At 39.4% G+C, this 13,052-nt stretch overlaps 1 pseudogene; it reads left to right on the top strand.

The window, feature by feature from the left end:
• The first annotated feature begins 757 nt into the window (after positions 1–757).
• Positions 758–13,052, top strand: part of LOC122814942 — a 62,394-nt pseudogene continuing 50,099 nt past the window's right edge.

The following is a 13,052-nucleotide window of genomic DNA, read 5'->3' as shown; positions in this document are numbered from 1 at the left end:
TTGGTTAACCCACCCATGTATCCCATAGTTTCTGGGTCACTGAACCCCTGTCGATCTTTGTTGAGAAAATGCTATGTCCTATAGTAGACAAAGAACCTACTATATGGAGAGACAAAAATAATTTTCTGCAAGATCTATACAGGGGACGAGAGGTTTAGATCCTGGGAAGGAGGTGTTTTTAGTAACACTAGATATAGGATCATTGTTTACAGTTATCCCCAATTATTGAGGGATAGAGAACATTAGAGAATTGTTGAAAGGTAAGCATTACTCTAGTGGCAAAGTTAATTTGATATGTGGATTGATAGAGATTATTTTAGAAAATAGTGTTTTTATTTTTGGCAAAGAGTATTATCTCCAAAAGGTTAGTGTGCCTATGGGTACAGCTTGTGCCAATAGCTACGCCAACCATGCATTAGCAAAATGGAAGACAGAGATGTTTTTTTTACTAATACCTCATCCATTATCTGGTATAAGCAGTTTGTGGATAATGTTTTTCTGCTTTGGGAAGGAGATGAAGGAAGTTTCCTTACTTTCATAGATTATCTACATAACACTACCACTTTTTTGAAGTTTTCATATGCTTATTCTATGTGAGAGATTTGTTTTTTGGATGTTAAAAGTCCATAGATCTGTTTTGGGTGTTTTTAAAATGGGTCTTTATGGAAAGGAAGTTAGGAAAAATACATTGTTGCATAGACAGAGTATGCACCCTCATCACATCCACAGAAATGTCCATACTGGGCAGTTCCTTAGGATGATGATGCTTCATAATGACAACAAAGGGCTATCTGATGCTTTTAGCAAACGTAAGGTGTACTTCTGGAATAGAGGCTACAAGGAGAAAGAAACTGATGAATGCATACAGTCTGCTCTTAAAGAGAGAGGTACAAGAGGTAGACTGTTTTTTTCTGACGTCCTGACTCCTGTGCAGACCCCCCCAGGAACATGTAAATGGGAGAAAGGTTAGGTTTCCTTTGACTTTCTCTAGTGATGTGAATATATTTTGCAACATTATTAAGAGAAACTGGAATATCCTTTATGCGAATAATGAGCTTAGGGAGATAGTAACAGATAGATCGAGTCAATCAAGAGACAGTTATGTTATAAAAATAATCAGGTATAGACTCACAGAGAGCAGGGACTTTTCCATGCAGGCACTGTGGAGTCTGCAGATTTATTTTCACTGGATCTAGTTTTTGCACCCCACACATGGCTGTTATGTAGATTTCCCCTTCTATGCTGACTGCAGCACCAGGAATATAGTGTCTTATACCTTTTGTATTCTGTGTGGTGCTTACTATGTGGGCAAAACTAACCGCTCACTTAGAGAGCAGGTACTTGAACACATAGGGGATATTAGGAATAATAAAAGCACTAGTGCCCTGGCAAAGCATATTGAGTTAAATGGTGAACAGTATCAGTTTAGATTATTTTGTCCTAGAAATAATAACAAAAGACTCTAGAGGAGGGGACATAAGGAATAGAACGGAAGCACGTGAGCAAAAATTGATTGTGTTTTTTAAGACTGACTCTTTTCCTGGTATCAATGATATGGTCTCACTTAAGCCATTTCTATCTCAGAGACCATTGAAGCATTGATTTTAAATGTATACTTTACTTTAACATTTTTTTCTTGCCTTAAATGAATTTTGGTAATCGAGTGAAGTTTCTTATTGGTCAATGTACTGTATAAGAGCTTTAGAATTTTGTCAATGTGTTGTCTGATTTATTTATTTTATTTATTTATTAGACATTTGTTTACTAGGGTGGTCTGACTGGGTCTACAGAACCCATTTTCATCAGAGGCTTGGGGGAGAAAATTTCCACATACAGTACAATACAAATACAGTATAATCCAATACAATAAAGATTACATTAGAAATACTATACAAAAAATAAGTTGAAAGAACAGACTGTTACAAGATGTTGTAATATATTACTACACATCTAAACAGCTCTATACAGTTAAAACATTACAGACGATAATAGTCACTCTCATCATACATGATGTAGAAATGGCAGCCAAAAGGTTAGTGATGCAGACATATAGCGAGAGAGAGTTAAGAAGAATAAAAGCAATAAAGCCTGAGCAGCAGCTTAAGGATATGGAATAGAAGCAGAGAAGGAGTTAGAAGAGCCTCAGGATCTTGCAGTCTGTGAGGGACTGAAATGTGAGGAAAGAGAAAGACCTGAGCATTAGGCAGACTTTATGCAGGAGCAGAGCCATGTATTTTTGAGAATATTTTTTAAAGAGGCTTTGAAATGGGCTAGACCAGGAATACACCTGGTAGCTAGAGGTAGTGAATTCCAATGTATAGAGACAGAGTATGAATACAGAGCATGACCAGGTTTTCTTGTGGGTTTTGATATAGTTAAGAGAATTTTGTCTTCTGATTGTAGGGATCGATTTAGTGTGTAAGGTGTAGCTAGATTGGCTAGTGCAAGGCAGGCAGTAGGGTTGAAGATAAGGTTGTGCAAGGTGGATAGCTGAATAAAGGCAAGTTGGTTGGGTAGTTCAAGGCAGTTTAACTCTAGGAGTGGTTTACAGTGGTGTGTGTGATATTTAGAGTTTGTGGCAAACTTTGCAACTTTGTTATAGCACTGTTCCAACTTGCTTAGGCTAGAATTTTGTAAGTTAGTTAAGATAGGGGCACCATACAGAAGAGGGGGAAGTAAAAATGTTTTTGCAAGGGAAGTTTTGGTTGCTGCAGTAAAAAAATGTTTGTTTCTATATAAGAGTCCCAGTTTTTGATTAGTTTTCTTTATATTTTGCTGTATATGGGGGTCAAATGAAAGTTTATTGTCAATGTTAGCACCTAGATGTTTGGTTTCCTGCACTATTTCTATGACAGTGTTGTCAGATGCAAGGACGTTGAAATGATCAGTGACAAGGGACGTGTGTTTGGGATGAAAGAGTACTAGTTTTGTCTTCTTTGGATTAAGAAAGAGTTGGGTATTTCTTAGCCAGGATTCAACTGCTGTAAAGAACTGCTGAGTTTTTGAGAGTAGTTCTGGTAATGATTGAGCAGTGCAGATTATGGTGGAATAATCAGCACATTGGATGAGGGTCCCAGGGTGAGAGGCAGTGTGAAGGTTGTTTGTTGCAATGTTGAAGAGTAGGGGTCCTAGGATGGAACCTTGGGGGAGTCCAGTAGGGTTGTGGAGAAAGGGTGAGAGTTTGTTGGATCATTTCACTGCTTGTTTATAATCCTTGAGGTAGCTCTGAAACAATTTTACTATTTTATGTGAAAAGCCTAGGTTAGACAGCATGTTCAAAAGTAATGGGTGAGACACTGTGTCAAAGGCCTTGGAGAGATCAAGGAATACTGAGGCTGTATAGCATCCTGCATCCCTGGCCTTGTTCACAATGTCTGTAAAAGATAATAGGGCTGTAGCTGTGCTGTGGCTAGGTCAGAAGCCATGTTGGGTTTTGGTTAAAAGATTGTTTTGCAGTAGATATTGCATTACCTGCTGAAGGATACCTCTCTTGAGAATTTTGGATATGGGTTACAAGATGTATATAGGATGGAAATTGGATGGATCAAAAGAGTTGCCTCCTTTGTGGATTGGGGTGTTGTGAGATTGTTTCCATATGGTAGGTGCTTTTGATTCAGATAAAGACCTATTTATAAGGATTCTGATTGGGTAGGCAACTGAGTTAGCAGCCAGTTTGAGGTAGTATGGGGGGGATTGTCAGCTGAAGTAGAGCAGGGGTTTAGTTTTTGTAGCAGTTTCTTAATGGTGTCAGTGGGTACGGGCTGAAATGAGAATGGGGTTTGTATGGCATTTTGTTGAGTATGGGGGTTAGTAATGACAGGGTTAGAAGTAGTTGATGGCCTGGGGTCGATGTCTGAATAGGTTGAAGGATTGGGGCGGGGGTCGGTATTAGGGGTGCTAGTTAGTAGGTCTGAAATTGATTTTATGAACTGCTTGTTAAAGTTTTCGGCTATTTGTGATGAAGGGGTATCAGGTGATAGGGTGTGCGCTCCATTTCTTCCAGGGTTAAGTAGCGAAGATTTGGAGTGCCAAAATTTACTGGGGTTGATTTTATACTGGAATTAAAGCTGGGAATAATATGACTTCTTATCTCTGTTGATTAGTTTTGCCCCTTTTTACGTAGTGTTTTGAAAGTAACATGATTTTGTTATTTTTGTTTTGTTTCCAGGTTGACCAGGATAGGTCCCTTTGCTTCATCAGGTGTTTGCATTCCTTAGAGAGCCATGGTGCTGAGTTATTTTTGATACTTTTCATACGAATGGGAGCTAGTGTATTAAGTATGTGAAGGAAGGTGTTATTAAAGTACAGTACAGCATCATTAAGGGTTGTTTAAGGGGTGTCCAATCTATTTCCTGCAGGAGATTGTTGAATTTATTCTGACAAAAATTAATTGAGTTCCTAACTGATTTTATAGTGTGTACTCTTAGTTGTTGGGAGTTTGTTCTAAGGGAGTAAGCTGGTAGATGATCGCTTAGGGAGCTAGGCAGTGTACCAGATGAGGGGTAATTAGCAGGGTGGGATACTAGAATCTAGTCTAAGATGGATTAGCAGGCAAGATATTTGCTGTATCTTGTTGGAGCATTGATAAACTGAGAAAAAACATACAGATTTATACTATTTGTGGGGGAGTCAGAAGCTATGGTTTGCCAATCTATATTTATGTCTCATAGGGTTATTGTTTCAAGGTTTATTATTTGGGATGTCCAGGATAAAATATTTTCCAACACTGGTATATTATTACCTGGTGGGTTATATATTGCTATTATGCAAATTATTTTTGATATATTAAGGTTCAAAAAGGAGATTAGCACCACAGCACTGGAAAATATGGGTATATTACTGGTATAGGGTGTGATGTTGAGTGTAGAGGGATATAGAAGTGCTATCCCTTCCCCATTTTTTAGATCTATCTCTTCTGGTTATTGCAAAGTTTAGCGGTATTATTTCTGAGTCTTTTACATTGGGATGTAGCCATGTTTCAGTAAGGGCTAATATGTCAGGTTTATTTTGATCAATCCAGGCATTCAGTGGGGCTATTTTATTACATATACTTCTAAGGCTAAGTGTATGTATGTTTAAGTCTTTGGGATTACTTTTGTGGTTAGGATTAGAGTGTGGGCCAGGGTTAGAATGTATGTCTCCACATTTGAGTAGATAGGTAATGAGGAATGCATACCATGGGAAGTGTTTTTTATTCCTAGGTGAGAGTACTGGTGTCAAGTGTGGTTTCATAGGAGGTGAGGAGGCCAGTTTGTGGCTTGAATAGAATGGGAGGATATAGGGGAAAAACTGGGAGGAGATATGTGAGAAGATGTGTTGTTTATTGGGGAGAGGGTTAGAGGAGGTTGTTGATGTCTATTGGTGTCTGGGTGGGGGTATGCAAAGATATAGCTGTAGTGAGGTTGAGAATTAAGAGTAAAGCATCTAGGCAAGTTAGGAGGAGCATGTCAACTGTGATAGTGGGTTTAAAAATAGTAAAAGTGGAATTTGTGTGTTTGAATGTAGTACAGGTGTAAATAAAGATTATTATCATGTGATATGTGTGCAGCTGAAGGTAAGGTTGGAATGTTTTCACTTCAGAGTGGGCTTTGATAATGTGGTTAGGTGTTTTACTTTGCAGTTTATAATAAGGATGGGTGGGGTTGATGTGATTGGTCAGTGGTAAAATTATGGTGCAATGCTAGTTTGTGAGTATAGTAGAAGAGAAGGTGGTAAGCCTGGAGCTAATTTAAAATAGTTTGAGGTGGTGATTGTACTGTGATGGTAGAGTAGAGTAAGATGCAAAAAAGTACAGTAGTGGGCATGTGAGTTCAGGGGGATGGATGTAAGGGAGAGCAGATATGTTTGGCTAAATAAAAGAAAGTAAGTTGTGCATGAAATGTGGTTGTGGACAAGGTTGGGTTTTATGTAACTGGATCATAGGAATGAGGGGGGAATTAATTTCTTAGGATAAGAGTGGAGGTGCTGGGGGGTGGGATATGGGGGAAGGGCAGAGGAGCAGACTGAGCAGAGCAAATGGAGTGGGAAGAACCCCCAGATGGTTTACCACCATAAACAATCAGTGAGGTAGGATGTTCATGGATACAAAAGACAAGTTGTCTGAACTCTAAATGCTTGTCTCGAGTCACAGCATCTAATTGTATATTTATGGGTTTGTCAATGCCTTTCCAGGGATATGTTACACTGATAAGGGTGAAATATGCTGAAGTGTTAATGTAGCTTCACCTTCAGCAGTAAAAAGGCCTATGTGTGTGGGTGAATGAGTGGAAGTGGGGATAGCCTTCCAGCAGATTCAACACTACAAAACAATGCACACTAGACTTAACAAATTAAGTTATTTGCATATTACCTTACATCGATTTAACTTTATTTGTTGCTTGTGTACTTCTTACCAACTGCAGGTGAAATTCAGCTGTGCAAGTTCTTCAGGTAGTGCGATATGATAAGTCTGACTACTGCTGCTGCTGCAGAAGGTATATGTGCTTGTTTCAATACATTTAACTTTTCTTGTTGCTTGTTAAATGATGCTGATGAAGCAGTTGTTAACCATGAAAGTGCTCACCTATTAAACAGTATTTGTTTTTACTTGGAGTTCGTTATTCTGCCTTGGAGGGACTCTACCTTGTTTTTATTTTTGTTTAAGCTTTACTGAATTCCCACCATTGTTTAAAAAATCATTAACATTTTATTTTGATCCCTCCTAGTCATGCAGATATTTAAATTTCTAAAGAGTCATGTGCACTGTTCAAACAGTTGTAGTTGTGTTATTATCAACTATATTGAAAGTTTCTGTAATATATTTAGCTACTCAAGAACTATATAAGATATAAATACCTTAAGTACTTTTTCCTTTCTTGGTCACATATTCAGAATAATGGTAAGTACCTTTACCCTAGATTTAAATAATACCTGGAGAGTGGATAATAATTTCATTAATGTCACAATGATCTTATAAAAAAGAAATGACTATTTAAATTGCCATGTTATCACCACCAAGTTTATATACAGGAGTTCTGTTATAATATACTTTCTGTTCTATTATTGCATTATTCCTAACCGTTTATAGAATTCCTCGTTTTTATACAGAAAGAAAATAAAAAGGTTGTGGGATATTGGTCTTGAAATACTAGAAGATACTAGGCTAGGAAAAAGTTTTGGACAATCTTCTGTAAAGCTTTCTTGGTGATCTATTCACTTTATTTAGCATTTTTTGATATAAAAAAACAGATACATTCCTTAAGAGAAATAAATATTTTTTTCTGCCAGACCCTTGTCACTAAATGGCGTATGCTTTGTCCAGATGTCATTGATACTTAGATTATTCACAGAATTTAATAAAATCTGTGTAGGCTCTATGTAGAGCTTACACACAATGTACCCATGTACACGGCCACGGTTTCCCCTCCGCAGCTCGCTATGCATATTAATCATAGCACGCTGATGAGAGAGAGCATAGTAACAGGGATATTGAATCCATGTAGGCAGATGTGTAGAGGCTGGTCATATGTTATGTGCATGGTGAGGCTCCCTGTAATGTTCCATACTACTGGTGAAATGTGCTGTGGATAGTTTGTGTATTGAATGTATAAAGTGCTATGTTTTTTTTGTTTTGTTTTGATTTGCTTTTTTATGGTTGTTTATGCTGTGTGGAGCACAGCAATGCCAAGTCATTCTTACACATAGACAGCTGATACCTACCAGACATCTAAAAATAGAAACTGGATGTAATTATTTATTTCTGGCGTTTACACCCGTTTAAGCTCATTTGTATGGCGTGCCATGATTGCTTAGTAGTGTATGTGAAGGTATACTACTTTATATACTATCCAAGTAGCTAAATGGGTAGAGTGACTATATAAAGTTTTGTAGGTCCTAGTGTCGAGTCCCTAGCACACATATTATTTGTTGAATGCAACATAAAATGTCTTTAAATTAAAATCAATATTTTTACATTTTGGAGACCTGTGTGGTGCTAAGCACTGCTTAAACATTGCTAATGGCTGTTATTGTTTGTGCATTGTTAAGCTTCACTAAAACCATGGTTCTGTGAGTTTTCATGCTGCTCAGCTTCTCTTAGCTGGTTTGCATGAGCTAAGCACCAAAGCACTTTTTTGAATGCTGCTAAATGACATGTAAGGCTGGAAAAATGGCCTATATTAAGGCCAGTAGGATGGGATTCTACACCATTTGTTAGAGTCTGCTTACCTGCTGATATGCTAGGTGGTGTTGGAGAGGGTGCACTCTTTTGGGTGCAGAGATGGGGTGTTCAGGGTTTTTGTTTGGGCTCCTCATATGCAATTATGAACCTAGGCTGCTGCAGGGTGGCTACCAGATGTCAGAGTGTAAGGCTGAGGCCTGGGATTGGTTGGCCAAGGATCTTATCAGTGCTACTGGTATCCCTCGCACTAGTGAGCAGTGTCGTCACCACTCTGACGACCAGAAACAGAGAAAGAGGGGAACATTGGACACCTGGGTCCAAGAGGCTAGGGCTGGGCATGCCCTACAAATATGTAAGTATTTTTTCCACTGTTTTACCAAAATGCAAGCTGAATGTATGCAAAACCAGTATGCATGATGGTGTGTTTCTCTCCCAACAGCTGTAGTTGAGAAGACTTCCAATATTCAGTCCCATGCCGAGGGGCCTGGTCAGGTTGCACCGTGAGTGTGGTAAGTATGGATATATTATGCTACCTGTAGTGCAATAAGCAATAAAGAATAAAAAAATGTACTGCAATAAAGAATAAACAATAAAAACTGTAGTGCAATAAATGGGCAATTAGAACTGTAGTGCAATAAATGAACAATAACAACTGTATTGCAATAAACAATAAACAATATTAATAACAGTAAGCAAAAAGGTGTAAAGCAGGATTGTGGTGTCATAACATAATTGCACTAGAGCTGTATGCATTCCATGTCTATGGTAAGGTTGCTGCAGTCAAGTGTACAACTGTAATAGCTGTAGAATGCAAAACTAATGTCCTGACGTATGTATTGATCAACTCATTGTACAGTTTAAGGCTGTCTCCAGGCCAATTTCAGTCACATAATGCTCTCATTTTCTTCCCCTCCAGGAACAAAAAGTGCCAATAAAGTGTTAAGCAGCATTGTGGTTTCCTAAATAAACCTGTCTTAATATATGCAACATGGCTGTGTTCATTGCATATGTGTTCTACTGTCACTGCAGTTAAGTGTAAAACTGTAATAGCCCCACAATGCAAAGGGAATATCCTGTAAAATGTTTTTCTCATCTCATAGTATGGTTCAATGTTGTCTCCAGGCCAATTGCAGTCACATAATGCTCACATTTTTCTTCCACTCCAGGGACAAAAGGTATATTGCTGAGATAGCACACTTTATGAGCAGATATTGTGTGTAGATTTCACAGAGAATCATCAGCAATAACAATAAAGTGTTAAGCAGCATTGTAGGTTCCTAAATAAATCTGTCTTAATATTTGCAATAGGGCTGTAGTCATTGCATGTCTGTTCTAAATTGCTGCAGTCAATTGCTACATCATTTTCAGATGTCCCCTGCAGTCACAGTTATTGGGTTCTACTCCCATACCTGCCAACTAAAGCATGACACATGTCTAGTTTACTTAATTTACATGAACATGCCTCTCAACTGTCATGATTTTTCATAATGTAATTACAGCTGTCTGTTCCATGATTACCATATAATTGATTACCTGGAATGCTATATATTTTCAAATCCAGTTACATAACACCTTAATAGTTATGTAAGTCTAAATTATGTGTAACTGTTCTGTGTAGTTGTATACCTGTATTTGTTACTGCTTGGCCCATACTGTCCCATGCTAACAACTTGAGAGGTATGTATGTGCTACATCAGCTATAGAAAAATTGTAGTCACTGTACTCACAACTGACACTGCACATCTGTAGAAGTATGTAGTTGTACTCTGTGTAATAATAGTACCTGTGAGGTAAACTAATGGTATGTTTTCCTTTCTCTCCCCCACCTCTTATCTTATTTAATTTATTATTGTTATTTATTATTATTATTATTTCATATAAACATATCTTATTATACTAACTGTTTTACTGGCCTTATGGTTTAATTCATAGTGGTTTGCTGTTAACATACTTACTGTTATGTTACTTTGTGTTACACATAATATGCCTTAATATGTATTTGGATTAATAAATATTCTGTTGCATTCTATTAATACTAACATTGGTTTGGTTAATACTAACTTTATTATATTGTTACAACTACATTACTACAGCTCATCAAGGTCAGCTGGTTCCTTATAATCCACCTACCTTGCCTCCTCCTGCTGTGGCACCGGGTCCTAGAGTGACCGGAACCCAGCCTGGTTGTGGCCCCTCTGCTGCCCCTGCACTACCTGTGGTGTCAGGTAGTATCACCCCATGTGATGGGGACAGGCCCCCCCACTGGGAGCGGTAGTGGAGGGAGAGCTGTCACCCATGATGAACTGCTGGATTTGATGCACAGGATCATCTACCATGGGTTTGGATGAAACCTGCATCAGATTGAGAGCATGCTGGCCACTCTGGTGGGCCAGGCTAACCCTGGAGCCCAGCCTTCACCCCTACAACCCTCGGGAAAGTGAGGGAGGAGTGTCAACAGTCCCATGGGTGGGGATGTGAGTCACACTTCTACGTTGTGGAGGCACATTGGACTGAGATTCCACAATACCCTCCCCATCCAAGGTGTTTACCCACCTTGTGTCATACACCACTCCTTTCTGCTGTCTTGTCTGTCTTGTCTGTCTGCAAAAGCTTCCTCACCTACCTAACTTAACTCCTTCACATGTAGCTAAGTCCCTTCCCTAATATTCCACTCTCACCTTAAAAAGAAAAAATGAGCACCTGTCCCAAAAAATCTATAAATATTGTCCCATACATACCTGTCCGCTCATGAGTGGCAGTGGAGTTTTACGGTGTTGAGTTGCCAGCCCAGTGTCCAACCTTCCACAGAAGGCACACGCACACACGCACACACGCACACACACACACACACACACGCACACACACACACACACACACACACACACACACACACACACACACACACACACACACACACCTAGGGCCAATTTAGAGTATCCAATCCATCTACAGCATGTCTTTGGGATGTGGGAGGAAACCGGAGCAACAAGGACTGCCAGCATACACATTTCAAATGAGTACCAGATTGTAACACATGGCCTGACAGTTGCCCAAATGGTGGATATAATGTTATATTTATCCCTTATGTTGCTCAAGGACACAAAAGACATGTAGCCTAGTACCCTGTTAATGATACCATTGCCTAACATACTTACCTTAAGCCTGTTCCTTAACTGGAGTGGAATGGCTACCTTCACTCTGGCTCTGCTTCTACTAGAAGGCTGCTACAGTTACACCTACAGCTTGTTGTCCTCCAAACGTACATTCTCTCTGCTCAGGCCTATTACCTACAGCAGCAGCTGCAGCCTGTACCACACACATATATATGTAACAGTAGCTTCTACAGACCTACCCTCTCTGATGATGTAGTCTCTTCACCCCAGTAATGTCCAGCACAACATATCAGAAAGAGCTTGTAATCTACACGGAGGCCTTATATCTTGTACAGTGGTTGCATGTCATTGGCTGATGATAGTGCAAATCAGGTATGTTGCCAGTAATTAGCATTTCAGAACCACAGATTGGTTAAGAGGCAATCAACTGCTTATGAGAAGCATGTTAAAAGGCAAACATGCTGGCTATGGTGAACCATTCTGTATGAGACTTTCTGCACACAGAACATACATTTGCAAAAACTTAAATATCATCACATATCAATAGAAGAGTATGTAACCTTTTTGTTTACAACAGGATGCAGATGTGTGAATATACTTACAAGGAATAGGGGTTACAGCATTAAGCCTTTCTTAGTACTGTGAGAATGACATGTCATTGATATCCAGATTTTTTACACCTACAGAGGACGTACAATACATCAAGGGTGGAATGCTTTTTGTCAATGTGGCACACTGGTCTCTTGGGACTGTCCTTTATAGATGTTGTAATAGCACACTGCTATTTGTTTTTCACTGTCGTTTTTGACATATTATCAGGGGGTTGCCCCTAGGGAACACACTTCAATAGACTTCAGTGTTAGGTGGATGATTATACAGCAGTATCTGTCATTGCATACACGAGAATAGCTGACTATCGCTAATATGTTAGTTGTATCCACACACTTAGTATGTTTGCACACTGTGTAATGTGACATGTGTGATCAAGCAGTGGATACTGCCAGCCATTCTGTTCTTGCTGTATCTCTACATAGTGTACTTGCATGTATGTGATCCTGACATGTGTCCCATTCTGTTGTCCATCAAGACACATGTTCCCAATATGCTGTGCACTTTTCACGGATGCGTAGAATAAGATTATACTTGAAGGCGGCTGGTAACTCCATGAACTCCTACTGTCCAGGGAAGGCAAAGCAGGGAACAGCTGGCAGTATTGTGTGCTGACCTTGTCAGTGATGTGAATGTTACAGGTCATCAGAGCAGGATATACGAGCAGGTTTGACACCATATAACTGACATGATCAGCACTGCTTGCAGAAGAGCAGCCGATGTAGCCAGGGATCATGGGATCACTGATGGAGGCCCTGCAGCAGAACAACCACTCTCAGCCTCTAAGGAGTTCCTGGTGAACCTAGGGACACACAACAGCTCCCAGGCATCCATCACACCATACATCATGGATGTGGGTGCCACAGTTTCCATGACAGAGGAACATGCAGGTAAGCTTAGTTTGATCATCATTGCAATATTGTAGCATTCAATGTGTTAGGGCATACATACTCTTATGTGGATGCCAGGTCTGTGTTCTTTGGGGGGGGGGTTAACTGCAGTTGGCTTCTCTTCCTCAGATGTTGACCGATATAATAATTGACATAGTAGCTAATGTAAATGTGAGATATATGGATGTATTACCTTGTTGTGGTGCAACATGCAGTAGTACAGACATTACCTCTCCCTCTACTTTTCACAGGTCTGTCAGGTATTTCACAAGGCCATAGTCC

Source organism: Protopterus annectens, chromosome 11.part0, assembly GCF_019279795.1.
Source record: "Protopterus annectens isolate FY-2018-M chromosome 11.part0, PAN1.0, whole genome shotgun sequence".
In the NCBI taxonomy this organism is placed as follows: Eukaryota; Metazoa; Chordata; order Ceratodontiformes; family Protopteridae; genus Protopterus; species Protopterus annectens.
This window is presented reverse-complemented; position numbering and strand designations above follow the sequence as displayed.